The following is a 15,615-nucleotide window of genomic DNA, read 5'->3' as shown; positions in this document are numbered from 1 at the left end:
TATGGAGAAATAATCCAATCCCTTGACCTGCTATCTATGCTTTTGCCAACACAGTTCAGTATATAATTAGCTTTCACCACTGCAAGAACTATCCTGATGGTTATGGGCTAGAGCATGATATGTAAAGAGCTGGGAGAGCTGGGTATGTTCAGCTCAAGAAGAGCTGAGTATCTGGTCTTCATTCCCAATACTCTTCAGCTCTGAACCTAAAAACTCTACAAGCAGCTATGAAACTTCACCATCCATTAAGTAAGCATAAAGGACAAGCTGAAGCATAGAGACATTATGAGCCAGTGCTTTTAATTACTTGTTTCCAAAGGTACACAGAATTCTGTAGTAGAGCCAGGAATAAACCCCAAAACAGCCAACTTATTTTTTCATAAACGCTTGCCCCAAAAATGTGTTCTAACACCAAGAGTTCCATAATTCTGCAGTTTGTCTGTATTGGAGGATTTCTGGCAACCCCTTCACCCAGAATAACTTAAATAAAACTTGATTGAACAGTTCAAGCTTTAAGTTTTAGACCATTTTAACTGCTCGTGATTACACACACACACACTATAAAACATGCAGCTGTGTAATATCTCACGATCACCTCTGGGCTGCTGAACAATAAATGGCACAGCAGGCCAAAGTGGGAGATGGGTGTTGGCAACACAAGGGTTAATAGGAGACACATTTATAACATGCCTGATGCTGGTATACTGTGTGACAATAACAAATCACACAGTAAAAGGGAGAGAACATTACAACACCACAGAAAGTAACTTGGAATAATTAAAATTCAAAAAGAAGGACACCCTAAGATTACTCGATATCTATCCTGCATTTTCTGGCCATCTCAAGGTAACACCGAAAACAAGACACACAGGGCCTAGGCCACGAATAGGCCAGTGCCTATGCAGTCACTGGCATAGGCAGAGCCCCTAAGGCCAGGCATGCCCAAGTTCCCCAGAAGCATGGTACAGCCACATATCTGGAACAACTGCTCACTGTGCAGGTGAATCTGAGCCCTCCACACTTTCAGGCACTCTTGCACTCACCAATATACAGCACCAAGGACATAACCTATACGTGCAAAATTGTTGCCTATGAACAGCATTACGCAGTTTTGGCATCAGCTTGGTAAGAAACCACTTCAGCCAACAAACCTCTTGCATTATGCCACTTACTTTGGATATTCATCCATCAGTCTTTTCCCAGCATCCTTTTAAACACAGCATCAAAATCCTGTGCTTACCATCTTATTCTCTTTTCATAATAAAAAACTAGTTTCCCTTAAGAACTGCAGTGGGCATTTCGTTGCTGGACCAGTGTGCCTCCCTCCCTACATAAGATGAATGAAGGGAAGTTTTGGGACAGAAAACCCTCATCAAGTGAGAATTAAGCTGTTTAAATAAAACAGATGGAAGATGCACACACAAAAACACTGAATCAAAGGCCGCAGCTTGAATTATTGTTGTAATCCTTTGCCACATGCCTACAGAAAGCTTGACAACAGCTAAGCTGTCAACATGCTATCATACCACCCATCCTGCTGACCAATCTTTGTTTTTCTGTACTCCCCCAGTTATCTGTGGTCCATCTGCTGTCTCCTGTCTCATCCTTAGCTTGCTAGCTCTTTGGGGCAGGGAACATTTGAACAAGGATTGTGTAGGTGCTACCACAATAGGCAGGGATAATAATAACAACAATTAGGTTATATCTTACTATCTGCTTGAGTTGGAATGTTTCCCTTCTAACTCCTCATCCGTGTTCATAAACAATTATTACTTGGTGCAACATGGGGCGTCATAAACAAATAATTATATCACAACCTACCTTCGACCATTTCACCAATCATCCCTTGAGGCCCGAATCGCCTGAGCACTCCATGTGCTCCAAATAGTGATCGTGTGTGAATTCAGCTTCGGAAGAATATACCAGCCTTGCAATGCAGAAGGACTAACACCCTGCATATAACCCTTAGATTCTCCTTGGACAGAACAAGCTTCCTACACACAAACTGTTGCCTCCTACTTTTGTGTGTCAACCCTGACTCACTTCTAGTGCCAAGAAGTAGAGGATAATATCTTCATCCTCCACTCGCTCTGAAGAATGGCAAGAGCCTGCAGTTACAAGTTTATGTAAGAAGGTGGAAAATGGTTATATTATAAACTCCTCACACACATAGTGTCCAAGCCCAACACTGTCCAAGTTCAACAAGCATATATTCCTGGCTGTTCTGTTAAACCAAAAGGAAGAAACCCTTCCTTGAGAAGGTTTGTTAGGGGAACTGACTCTCTGCACTGGAGATGCTCAGAAATGCATTCCTAGGATCCACTGGCTTCAGACAGGCAGTCCATGTAAATCTTAAGATTCAGGAAAATATAGGAGCAACACACCACATAGCAAGTCTTGGATTACCTTCTGGTAGTGACTGAAAGATTTTGCTGAACCCTAAAGAAAGAGCTGCACCATTCCCTAACACCCTCTTCTCTGGAAGTGCCATGAGCCCCTTTCACAAGCACTGAAGTGTATGTCTTTGCCCAATTAGCCATTAGGCTTCCTCTTCTCAAATCCACTGGGTGCTAACACACCTCCTCCTTTCAATGCCTAATCCACACTACTCTTCTTTAGGCAACTGGAAGAAAAGATGCTGCAGAGAGGAAAATCCTTTGCCCTTGTCCACTATATTTGATATAAGAGCACAGAAAAATAATCTTGTAACTGTGACACACCATATAAACCTGCAGTGGTTTTTAACAGGTGAAATCTGAAGTGTAAGTCTTCTTTTCCATCTCCAAATCATTTCTTCAAATCTTTCCCATGTAAATTAATCAGTAAACAGGATAAGAATCTTGAATATCTTCCATTTCCTAGTTTTGAGGATGCAGAAAGCTGGGCCAGCCCTCTGCTTGTTTCTTATCTGCAGAAATAGAAAGGCTTATAGTGCTGGATGCTAACGTGACACCACTGAACACACAATCTCCCTCGGGCCTTTCTGGAACATGTACTGTAAAACTGGATCATGCCAAGGGCATGGAAGGTGCTGCAGAAGCATTTGCAGAGGGAGTGTTTTACCCTGGCCTTGCCTCCCCACGCTCCCACCACAGCCACCAGTGAGGAGAGAAGCCTGCCTTTCGGGGAGCATGAGAGCTGTGGGGACCTCAGGAGTTCAGGCAGCCCATTCCCCTTCCAAACCAGTCAAAACTACAATAAACCCACACAGATAAAATTAGGTGTGTCTGTCTCACGTGTTCTTAAAACTTCCTGTGATGAGGGCACTCCAACCTCTCAGAGGAAGCTGTTTTCATGCTTAACTATCCAAATACTTACAAAGCTTTTCCTAGCATCTATCTTCACATCTTCCTTGTTACAAATTAAGCTGATTATTTCTTGTTCTATCCACAGTGAACACAGAGAACAATTAATCACTGTCGTCTTAAAACAAGCTTTTAAATATTGGAAGAGTTTTCATGTTCCTTGTCAATCTTATCTCTAGACTAAACCAACCTGGCGCTCAGAGCCTCTCGCAGGTGGCACTTGCCACTCTGGCTGCCCTTTCTTCATCTCTTTCCACCATTTCTGGTTTTGCTGCTCACACTGGACACAGTGCTCTGGTTTGGCTTCAGCAGCGGCTGCTAGAGTAGAAAAACTACTGCCTGCATGCTACACGTGACATTCCTATTAAATATACCCTAAAATGAGATTTGCTTTTTTGCAATGTCACCACACTGTTGACTCACATTCTGTCTCTGACTCACTGTAGTGCCTCCCAGATCCTTTTCTGCAGTTCTGTTCCCTGGCTTGTTATCCCCCATTTTACGTGTAGGCATCTGATTTCACCTTCCCAATTGCACTACTTTTCATTTGTCTTTAATAAATTCCTTCTTATCAAATTCAGACCATTTTCCAGTTTAATAGCTGTATGACCTGTGTTGTGCCAAGAAAGCAGATCAACTTCCTGCCTTGTATTACACACTGGCAACAAAGCGAGCATGGAAGGAAGAACTGCTGTGTTCAGGCAATCATCTTAGAAGAGTTACTGTCTTATCAAAAGCCTATCAATTTGTTACTCCCTTTTTACTCTGCATTTCTACCTCATACACTGTGGTCTTAGTAAATAAACAGTGGCTCACTCTAGCCTCATAAAATACATTTATTCAGTGAAATTACAATCCACTGCCAAAAAAGTACTTGCAGCATCCAAGACACCAAGTCACTCTATGACCTAAGCTAGTACCAAACAGAGCTGCTAGCAACTCATTAACTAGGTCATATCAACCAACAAGGAAGACAAGGGACACATTTAAAAAACTAACTATACTGAGCTAAATCCTCAAGACATTGCTCAACCAAAGTATGTCTTTTATCCACTGTTGTTATATACACCCTCAATATATATTTGATTACTGATTTACATGAAATTACATAAGGATCAACTTCTTTCCTTGTATTTTCCCATAAAGCCCTTAACATTTGATTTCCACATACGTAACATATTTTAAATGCATATACCTGAAATTATATTGTATCATACCCTCTTGCAAAGTGCTGCACAAGCTGAACAGACAAGCCAACAGATTCTGATTCCAGGACTTCAAGGCAGTATTAGGCATACAGGGTCCCTTGAAAAGGTTGGCCTTTGTCCCATCACAAGATTCCTGCATTCCCCATCTCTGTCCCCAAAAAAAGTCAAAACAATAATTTAAAATTTATTTTCCTCATCATCTACAATAAGATTGCAGTGTGTAACCAGCCATAGTAACAGAACAATGAAAGAAACTGGAATCTCTCTCTCCCACGAATTAAGAAGGATGTTAAGGTACTCAAATGTGTCTGGAGGAGGACAAAGAAGCTGCCAAAAGGCTGGAATGCACATCTTATGAGGAGTGGCTGAGGACTCCGGCTTTGGCTAGTTTGGAGAAAAGGAGGGTGAGAGGCCACCTTATTGCTCTCTACAGCTTCCTGAGAAGGGTCACTAGAGAGGGAGGTGCTGAGCTCTCCTCCCTGGTATCCAGTGACAGGACACATGGGAATGGTTCAAAGATGCATCAGGAAGGTTCAGACCAGATATTAGGAAAGACTTCTTTACAAAGAGAGCGACTAAACACTGGAGCAGGCTTCCTAGAGGGGTGGTCGATGCCCCATGCTTGTCAGAGGCATTTGCACAATGCCCTTAATAATATCCTTTAACTTTTAGTCTGCCCTGAAGTGGTCAGGCAGATGGCCTAGATGATCATTATAGGTCACTTCCAAATATTCTGTTCTCAGACACACAAAGCCCTCCTTTCAAGGAACTCATAAGGCTTTACAAATTATAATTTTGAATTTTCAGTGGATGGAGAAAGTGATGACTAGTATGAAAAACTGGTTTGACACGTTCTGGGAAAGAAGTCCAGACTTATGTTAATACTTAAGGACCATTCTGCCTGCTCTGCTGACACTCCACACCACTGTAGTGATGTTCCTGGGTTTCAGCTGAGGGTCACCTGGCTGAAAAGCAGCTTTGCAGAAAAGGATCTGGAATCAAGGTCAAACACCAAGTTGAACACCAGCCAGCAATGTGCCCTCACACAAAAGAAAACTACTGGTATGCTGGGCTGCATTAGGAGTGTTGCCAGCAGGTTGAGGAAGGGGATTCTTCCCCTCTACTCAGCAGTGGTGAGGCCAGACCTGGAGTACTGCGTGCAGTTCTGAACATCCCAGTACAAGAGAGAGATGGACATAGTGAAGAGAGTGTAACAAAGGTCCATGAGGAAGATTAAGAGCATCTTTCATACGAGAAAAGGCTGCGAGAGCTGGGACTGTTTAGCCTGGAAAAAAACAAAAAGACTCCGGGGGTATCTTATCAGTGTATATAAATAACTGAAGGAAGGGTATAAAGGTGACAGAGCCATGCTCTTTTCAGTGGTGCCCAGTGATAGGACCAGAGGCAATGAGCATCACTTGAAACACAAGAAATCCTTGTCTGAACATCAGGAAATATTTTTTATTGTGAGAGTGACTGAGGCCTGGCACAGGTTGCCCAGAGAAATTGTGGAGTCTTCCTCCTTGAAGATATTCAAAAGCCATCTGGATATGATCACCTTCCCTAGGTGGCCCTGCTTGAGCAGGGGGTTGCATCAGATGATGTGCAGAGGTCCCTTCCAACCTCAACCATTCTGTGGGTTTCATCAGCAGGTCAAAAATCTTCCTGGAAAATAGTTGCTCTGCAACTTAATCTGTTCCTTTTCAAATGTGTCCTGATGCTACAAAAGATTCTCCTGTAGTCTAATATTGCAGATGGTGCAGAAGGGAATTCAGCAGCCAGGATGGGTTCTTTCTCAGGATGATGCTGCCATTTCGCTTATTGCACGAACTGACCAAGATCCCTGTGAGATCACTTTAATTCAGACTTACGCAATGCTCAGAAAGGTCAGACAGGTTATACCCTCCTTTCCATTATCTCCCAGAACTAGTGAAGACAGAAAGCACAGTGGTCAAAATAATTCAAATCAAACTGTATAATGCTGTAAGAATATATTGCTCGCATCAGCAGAGAGGTTTATTGCAGATAAGATCTCAGACTAAAGCAAGGACTCTTATCTTCCCTATGCATCCCTAACACCTGGAAGCACAAAAGGAGGGCAGAATAGCCTCCCATTGGCTCTTCCAGTCTAATGAACAAAAGAGAGTTCAACCAAGCAAGGGAAGGAGATATCACAATCTTGTCTCACCTTCCAGTGCTCTGAGGACCAGAAGAGAAAATGTTAAACGCCCACATCACGATCTTATACCCGTGTTCAGCGACTGACTTATCCACGTGCAGTAAACGAAGGTCAGTTGAGCTACTACATATCTGCAAGTAACAAGAGCAAGCATGCTGTTATGATTGGTGCACCAGAGCTTAATTAATTTATAGATACAACAGTAAATACAAGAGTAGAAAATCAGGAGAGTGCCAAACTGAATAGACTCTTGAACACTAACATGCCTTGAAAAACCTCTCGTCCATTTTGCTTTTTAATAAAAATGAAGTGTTTTGTTACTTATATTTTGTAAGAAAATACAGTTGGCTACCTGGTAATTTTTTAGCATGCATCAGTTGAAAACTGTGTGGTTACAGAAGGAACAAGATTCTCCCTTAAGACAAGTGAAGGACTCTAAACTTAATGTGAACAGGTTTTTCTTCAGCCCTTTTCTTGCTTCTTTCCATGACTGGTCACAAAGACAGCTGACAGAAGGTCCTTCCACACATTCCTCATCAGATCCCGTTTCTCCACACTCCATTTAGTTTCTGCAGTTCAAGCAGATTCCTTTTTCCCCTGAAATCAATGTTTAATTAACACATTATTGGAAAAAAAAATGGGTTGCAACAGCAGACTGAAACGAAGCCAGCACCTCCCTGCTCTGCAGATGCAGCCAGTCCCATCAGACAGTTACCAAGCTGGAGAGTTCCTCCTCATCTTCCTTCAGTGGCCAGCAAACATCATCCACTTGCTTTCCATCCCCATGGGACTCTTCCTCTCCTTCGAAATAGTTCACAGCAGCAAGAAAGACAGAAAGTAGAGGGAGAAAGGGAGCAAGTTCTTGCTGGGTAGCCTTACAGTATGACCAATGCCTCACCTTTAATCCTGCCATCCCCATAGGAGCAGCACACCAATTCCCCTGACGACACCTCCCACCAACAAAGCAATAGGATCAGCAGCGCAGTGGAAGTAGGACGGTATGCTATGCCATGAGTAGAGGATGTTCCAGTGTCAAACTCATAGATGCTGGGACTACACACAGCTATACATAGCAAAAGGCAGTGGAGAAGCTACTGGCAGCTTCAAAAGGTTTACATAGTACCTCCCCCCATCCTCATCCATTATTATTCTATCCCATTCCTTGGCTCTCATCCGGCTGCTGGGAGGTGCTTGGATGCAGGAAAGGCTGCAGCACTGTCAAGGGCACTATGAGGTAGGTCTAGGCCTTGGGCACTCTCCCTGATAAACACACAGGCACCCTCACTATAGGGTTGGTGCATAAGGCAAGAAACAGCAGATCTGGTCCATGAACTCCTGGGCTGGGCTGCTCTAGTTATGAAGAGATACATCAGGATCTTTGAAAGAGTCTACTATCCCAGCACTGTCATTCCCAGGATCCAAAGCTACTAGTGTTAATTAGTTCCCGTGATGTGATGGATGACAAGCGGCAGGGCCAGGAATGACACAAGCAGATTGTGTTCGAAATAAGCCGTCCCTCACCGTCAAGGGCAGAGGAAAAGAATTTGGAAAGGACAGGAGCTGAGCACACCGCTGAGAGATGACAGGTATGCTGACAGAGCCCCCCCCTTCATCCCTGACATCCCTTTCCCAACAGCCCGGCTCACTCCTGCTGCCAGCCGACAAGAAACAGGCAGGGGAGCGTGCCTGGGAGAGAATTCAGGGACAGGGCTGTGAAAGACAAGGGGAAAGCTCTAAGAGACATGGGGAAGCAAGGCAGATGAAGGGCTAATCCACGCTGTAGCAAAGGGCCACATTTCATAGTTGAACTTCTGATGGCTGTGGGTGAACCTCCTCCACCCTCTGCAAAGCTACGTAGCAACGCCTGCAGCAGCCCAGAGTCCCAAGAGGCTGCAGGCTTTAGCCTAGACGGAGGACTCTGCCAAGCTGGCTGTGTGGTGCACAGCTCCCAACAGCTGCCCACAGTGCTCAGAGAGTGCCTTTTTCTGTGAACGGCAACAAGAGAAATCATATCCCCACCCTCCCTAAAGGAAGAATGCAGGCTCTTCCAACACCATTGGCATATTTCCACTAGGAGTCTTACTGCTCAACTTCTCAAGAACTCTGTTACAGGGACACTGCACTTCACCCCTACTAGACCTCAGTAAAACCATATTCAGGCTGGCCCAACTCAAAGTCACAACTTTCTCATGCCAAAAAAAATAAAGGTACAAACGCAGAGCGCTAAAAATGCCATCCACTACCTACAACAAGGAGAAAGGCAGAACAAACTTCTCCCATGCTGCCTTTCTATAAACATGTCTTGGTCTGTCTGTTTGGGTTGGTGGTGAGAAGTCAAAGCACCACCTTTGATTCTAAGAGTCCTTTACACACATGAATTGCCCTTGTCTGTGTCCATGTGAGGAGAAACCAAAGAAAAGAAAAAGCAAATGACCTGATCCAGGATTATGTAGTATGCTAGTTTTGAGAAGCTACCAATCTCTCTGGCATCTTGGCTTCCAAAATGCAAAATATCTTCCTCACCACTTGCTATATGAATTAAGGCCATCTCTGTTAGATTGACAGACTCTGCTATTAACTAGAAGAGGGGGATGAGGGGGAGAAAAGAGCTGATAAAAATTTCCAAAGCTTAACCAAAATTTGGGTAATTTCTGGCTCCAGCTGCATTGGCAACAGTCCCAAAATAAAGCCCGTCTCTACTTTGTGCTGGTGGGGGTAGGGGCAGATAAAGTTAGATGCACGTTGGTTTTTAAATTAAACACCATGTCTCTTGAATTATCAGAGACCATTTCTTATCCTGGCTTTTGGTCACCACAAAGCTTCTGGCTCCTTCAGTTTGTTCTTGGCCAGATCACTATGTCTCCTTATCCTTGACATGGCATAACACAGCTCAGCCAATATCCAGACATCTACCTGCACATGTCCAGAGCACAGAGCTGAGGAGAGGACAAAGGAAAACAGATCAAGGGGGAAAATTACACTCTGCTTCGCAAGACAGGTAAACTCAAGAGCCCTGGAGGAGGCTGCAGAAAACAAAAGCAAGAAGTTCAGTAGATCCACCAAAATACCACTTCTGTTAAAACAAGAAAGGGATTAAATTCTCCCTTCCCAGCAATATGCTAGAAAAAAGCCAGAAAATCTCATGCAATTTGAAGGTGTCCTCTAGGTTGAGGGCTTAAATTCAATCCTAGCACAAAAAGAATAAGAGTTGCCTACACCTGATGGCTTGGTAACTTGCTTGAAAATGAAGGAAAGGGAGGGAGAAGGCATACTTATTTCCTTTTTGCACAGGGATTTAGGTCTTAAAATCCACCATCATTGCTACCACAAATTACCCCTGGCATCACCTCTCACCCTCCAAATGTTCTGCAGGAACTGAGCTCCCCTCTCACTTCACAGGTGCAAATCATTCAGGGTCAGGAGGAAGTTCCAGTGCTATGTGAAGTTCACTTGGCTCTGTTGGCTGTGCAAGCTTGAGGAAGGACAAAGCACCACAGTCAGGGACTACTGAGATACAAAACTCACATTGCAGTCATTGAAGTTTATCTACAGTAATGCTTTTTTCCAACCTGTCCTATTCCTGCTACCAAATAATTCATAAACAGAGGCTCACTGTGACACAAGAACTCACTAGTATCTTAATCACTGAGGAAATGGAGTAACCATTAAAATCAGGACCCACCTTCATCCTGCAGGGTACCAGGGAGGCAGTCTGCAGGGGGAGTAGGCACATGGGCCCTCCAGCACCATCTGCCTGTTGCTCCGCTGGTCACTGCATCATCTTTGACAGCAGCCATGGCTGGCCTACAAGCACAGGAGCTGCAGCATGACCACCATTTCTGAAGTGACTGTGATAAAGGAGAGGGCAGGGACAGATCAAAAAGTAACTACTGGTGAAGCTGGGCAACTGAGGCAAGATTGACTCTGGTGAGCACAAAGAAGAGGAGTGGTGGAAACTGGTATCTCTTCCAGCATTACCCACACCAACAGTGTGGGGCACTGGACATGCCTCTGCCTCATCTTCCTGGCTGTAGTTTACCATTGCACCTCAAGGTCGGAGAGAAAAACAAGAAGCAAAAGGCAAACAATAGCCCTAAACAGATCTATTGATTCAGCTTTTGCTATTGCTCCATGAAGTGGAAAGATCCAGAAACATGGAGACCTCAGAGCAGGCGCAGCCACACGCAGGAGATGAGAAACAGCAGCTGGCGGAACTGAAAGAGCACCTTCCTCCCCCAGCTCCCCTCCACCTGGGTGGGAGCAGCCTGCGACCAAGCAAGGATGTCCTTTGCACCCAGAGAAGGAGGGTGCTGAACAAGTCTGTGAGCCTTGGAGAGGGTCCTGGTCTGCCTGAAACCCAGGAAAAGCCTCCTTCTCACTGCCTCAGCTCCCCCACTCCTGCGCAACAGCCACCCACAGCCATCCGTTGAGGCGTGCTGGGCCCTTCCCCATATTCCAGCTGGGTGAAAGAAGGAAGGGAGGGAGGAAAAGGCTCCTGTCTTCCTTTGCTCCCCCCCCACCGCCTTTTCCCTGCTCTACTCAGACCTGAAAAGCCATGGCTCTCCTGTACATCCTATAACAGAAACACAAGGGGCTTTTCCCTCCCCCCTCTCGATTCACCACCCTCCAGCCTCCGGCAGGGACTGCATGGAAATGGCGATATTCCTGTATCGTCTGGATCAACGGCACGGATAAGCTCAAAGAGGGCAAGGGAGGATGGCATGGGAGGACGAAGCAGCTTTGTTTGGTCCTGGCTCCAGTGCAGCCCACTCCCTCTCTCCATCTCAATGCCCTCCAGCTCAGACATGCAAGGAGGCATTGGGAAGGGAGGGGACCTGGGTGCTTATGAATTTTGTTTCCCCCATCAGGGGTACAGCTCACTCCCCCAAGCACGCCTGGCTCTGCCAGAGCTCCCTGGAGTAACCTTTTTTCCAGTGTGTCGCAAGCATGTATTTCACGGATGGTTACACTGAATCATTATCACCAGACGTTCATTTGACCAAAATAATGTTATTAGCATCGTCAGGTCTATTCCCCCCTCCCAATTCCTCCCTCCCCAGTACACACACACTCCCTCCAAGCCCCAGGCCCCTACTATCCACATAGGGCACACCCCTCCCCGACACAAAATCTCATGATGTGTGACACAATGTCCAGGAAAAGAGAGCGGCAAGAGGGGCTGGCGAAATGGATGGACGTGCCTTTGGCATTTACTGCGTTCCCTACCCTCTGCCAATGTTTATCAGCCGCATGCACACACACACACAAAGACACACACACAAAAATCAGAATTAAATCACAGCCTGTCCCAGGTACATGACTATGGGTGTAATAAGTGTGTGCATGTGTGCCCAAGCTGCGGTCACAGTCCTATCGCGAAACCAAATCTGTGTGGCATGAAGCAAAGGTCATCGTGCCACTGTTGTGATGCACTAAAAAAAAGCCGCAGAGCCATCAGGATGTAACACAGAATTTTCTCGTCAAGGGACAAGAAACCTTCGGGGGGGGTGGGGACTGGGAGGAGGAAAGCGGGTGTGCGGATGGGGGGGATGGGGGGAAATGGCAGAAAATGGGGAGGAAAACGAAGAATACAAAGCTCCACTTCGCTAATCCAAGATAGACAATCCATCCCTTCCCCCCTCTCTACGCCCTCCCTCCCCCCGAAATGTTGGTGCAGATGGATTTCTGTATCTTGGTTTTGCAGCAGTGGGTCTAATGACTCCCATACCAAACCCCCTCGCTATGATAACCCCTCCCACTATTTTTTTTTTTTAGACTGGGCTGAAGAATAATGTGTTTTTAGAGATAATGGGTTTTATAAAAAGAAAAGAAAAAGGGACGCAGCACAGACATTATGCGAATAAGATGCTCCCCGCATCACCCCCATCTTCCCCCAACTACACATCCTGATTTCACCCCCTCCCATCGTTCTCCAGCCTTCCCCCATCAGCTCCCACAAGGAAAGGAAAAAAACCCACAACACGATCTGGGTAGCCTATCTCAAAATCCCAAGCACTAATCCGCTTGAATTTGTTCTTCCCCTTATATAAGCAGCAGCACGTCAACATGTTCAGTAGGAACGCCGCGTAAAATGAGGCCAGGCTACAGCCATGGAACAGGGGTGATATCGGCAGATATCGCTTCTATCAAGAAGCCATCACCACCAGGATGATGAAATCAAGTATTGGGCTTTCAGCCGTTCCCTTCCTTTATTTATTTATTTTTCAACGCTTATTCTAATTTTATTTTGTTTCATTTTAGTTTCGCTCCACTTCATTATTTTTTTTTAAAGGACAAAAGTGAAATAAATAATTAAAAGCCTAGAGACATACCCCACTGGAAGGTGCCCGAATGCTCCAGAAAGAGAATCCTCACCTCCTAACTTTTCTTTTTTTTTTTTTTTTAATGAATAAACACAGTCCTGTTGCTCCGATTATCCCCAAACTTCCAATGTCCCCAGCTGCACCTCTCTAGTCCCAAAAACCATATACTTTGTTAGAGAGAGACAAATGTTTAAGAAACTGCCAAAGACCGAAAAGAAACCTATAGAGAAATAGAAAATTATGTCTATACAATAATCTAGTTCGTTCAGCTGATAAAGTGCGTCTAGTCCCAAAACCAAAAGCAATAATCTCTGCAACCTCCTCCCCCCAATATACTACTAACCCTTAGCTAAACTTGCCCAACTTAACACTGATGACCATTTTAACTTAAACCAGTGACAGACGTAACACCCTTCTGGTTCATGTTACAATTAATAACTGGCATTATCATCACGGCAAACAAAACCTTTTGTGATCAATTTTTTCCCCCCACCTATTCAAAATCTCTCTTAGACTTTTCACTGGTCTAGTTAAGAGTTCACCCCCTCAAAAAATAGCCCCTCAAAATATGCAATAAGCAGGTATTGGTGAGCGGTCATTTCAATATTCACCTTTTTAGGAGGGCTGTGTTCTTATCACGAAACAATTGCGTGCAGTAAAAAAATATAGGAGGAACAATTAATATTTAGGAAAAAGAGAAATAATTTCTTAAAACTATTTGCAATGAAGCGTTGAACAGTTTGACCATAGAAAGGTGGAAAGATTGCTTGGAAAAGCGAAAGGCTGAAAGTGTCCTTTTTGTAAACGATTCGATGTTCTTAGCCTGGGTTCTGCCTCCCCGATCCTTTGGTTTTTCTGCCGCTGATCTCATGCCTAATCTTTTTTATTGTTTTCTTTGGGGGGGGGGGAGAAATCAGGAAAAATAAATTTTGAAAGAGAAAGATTTCAATTTTAACAAAATGCATCCTCAAAGAGCACTGGTTAAATATGTTACTTCCTAGCTACAAAAGACTGCAATTAAAATAAATTTACAGAGTAAGCAAAAGACAAGTCACCTGCAAAGCACCAGAGTCAGTGCCCTTAGGTAGGAGAATTACATCACTCCCTGACTGAACGTTGTTTTCTTTTAAATTATAAAGCAGGTGGATTTTTTTTTTTTTTACATAAGAAAAAAAAAAAAAAACCAACCAAAAAACCAAAACAAACAGAAAACAAAACCAAAACCAACACAGCGGTTATTTCACATACATCTTGCACGAAGAAAGCATTGAACCAACCTTTAAGGTCACTGACTGCCTGAAAACCCACAGCAGTCGCTCACGGTGGAAGTTTTCAGGCAAGACGGCTACTAAATCATTAATACAAACAAATGGAAGGCGGGGAGGAAAGGCGCTAGTGTAATAGATCCGAAGACTTGGAAGAGGAAAAAATATTAAAGAAAAAAAACTTTCATCTTCAGCCTCTCTTCTTTCCTCATTAATAATTTTTTTAAAAAAAGAAATCCTTAAGCTTTAGTCAAACAGTGGGCTCTCTCTAAGCGTCTCCCTGCTGTAACTCAGCGTAGTGTCGTCTTCTTTTTCGAGAGGCCCCCCTATTTTCCACTCTGAAAAGCCCCGCCGTGGGAACTGCGATTTCCCAAAAAGTCGGGCAAAAGGAGCCGGGGCCGGAGCGTCCCGGCGGGTCGGTGCGCGCCCACTCCGCCCGGGCGGGCAGCGCCCAGCCCCGCCGGGGCAGCGGGGAGAGGGAGAAAACGATCCGAAAGAGTTGTCGTGAGGGGGGTCAGGAGAAACCCACCCGCGGAGCGCCGGAGCGGCGGCGCCCAGCGCCCGCCGGGCGGGTAGCCCCCGCCGATCCGATCTGATCCGATCCGCGCCGAGCCGAGCCGGGCCGGGCCGCCCCCCGCCCGCCGCCCCCTCTCACCTCCGCAGCCGGGCGGCCGCCGGCCGCCGCGCCAACTCGCGGCTCGCCTCCGCTGCGGGGCAGGGGGCTCCAGCGTGGCCCCGGCCGCGGAGGCTCGCGGGGGTCCCGGGGAGGCTGGGCTGGGCTGGCCGCGCCGAGCCGCGCTGAGCCGAGCCGAGCCGAGCCGCGGGCGGAGCTGCGCAGGGCTGAGCGCGCCGCGGTGCCGGAGCAGCCCGAGCCCCGCGCACGCCGCCGCCGCCGCCGCCCCCTGCCGCCGCGCCCGCCCGGCCCGGCCCCGGCTTTTAAAGAGACCGCGGGCCCGGGCCCCCGGCCCCCCGACACGGTCCGCCCGGCCGCGGCCCCGGGCCGCAACGCCCCGCCGGGCGCTTGCGGCCGGGCCGCCGCCTCCTCCGGGAAGGGCGGTCGGAGGCTTCTGCTCCGGCCCGGCCCCGGCGGCGTCCCGTTCCCCCAGCGCCGCCTCACCCGGCCGGCGCGGCCAGGGGCTCTTTCTGCCCCTCTGGTCCCCGCAGGGGGAGCGCGGAGGGACAGCTTAGTTTTACCTTCTGGAGTTTGCCAACACTACCCCAGCCAGCAAGGACCTGCCACCTGAGCGGGAGGGAACGCCTTCCTCAGACGATCGCCTCCGTGAACCCCCCAAACCCCTTAGAGTTCTCAAAGATTTTTCCCTTCTGGCTCAGAGT

The 15,615-nt window shown here is 46.4% G+C and overlaps 1 protein-coding gene across 1 annotated transcript in view; it reads right to left on the bottom strand.

Annotated features, from left to right (window-relative positions):
• NRXN3 (neurexin 3) overlaps positions 1-15,101 on the bottom strand; it is a 1,027,951-nt gene extending 1,012,850 nt beyond the window's left edge. Inside the window, exon 1 of the mRNA XM_074910039.1 lies at positions 14,936-15,101. The gene's annotated coding sequence lies outside the window, so the exon portion shown is untranslated. The remainder of the gene's footprint in view (positions 1-14,935) is intronic.
• Between the last annotated feature and the right edge of the window lie 514 nt (positions 15,102-15,615).

The sequence above is a fragment of the Athene noctua genome, chromosome 6, assembly GCF_965140245.1.
Source record: "Athene noctua chromosome 6, bAthNoc1.hap1.1, whole genome shotgun sequence".
Taxonomy (NCBI): domain Eukaryota; kingdom Metazoa; phylum Chordata; class Aves; order Strigiformes; family Strigidae; genus Athene; species Athene noctua.
This window is presented reverse-complemented; position numbering and strand designations above follow the sequence as displayed.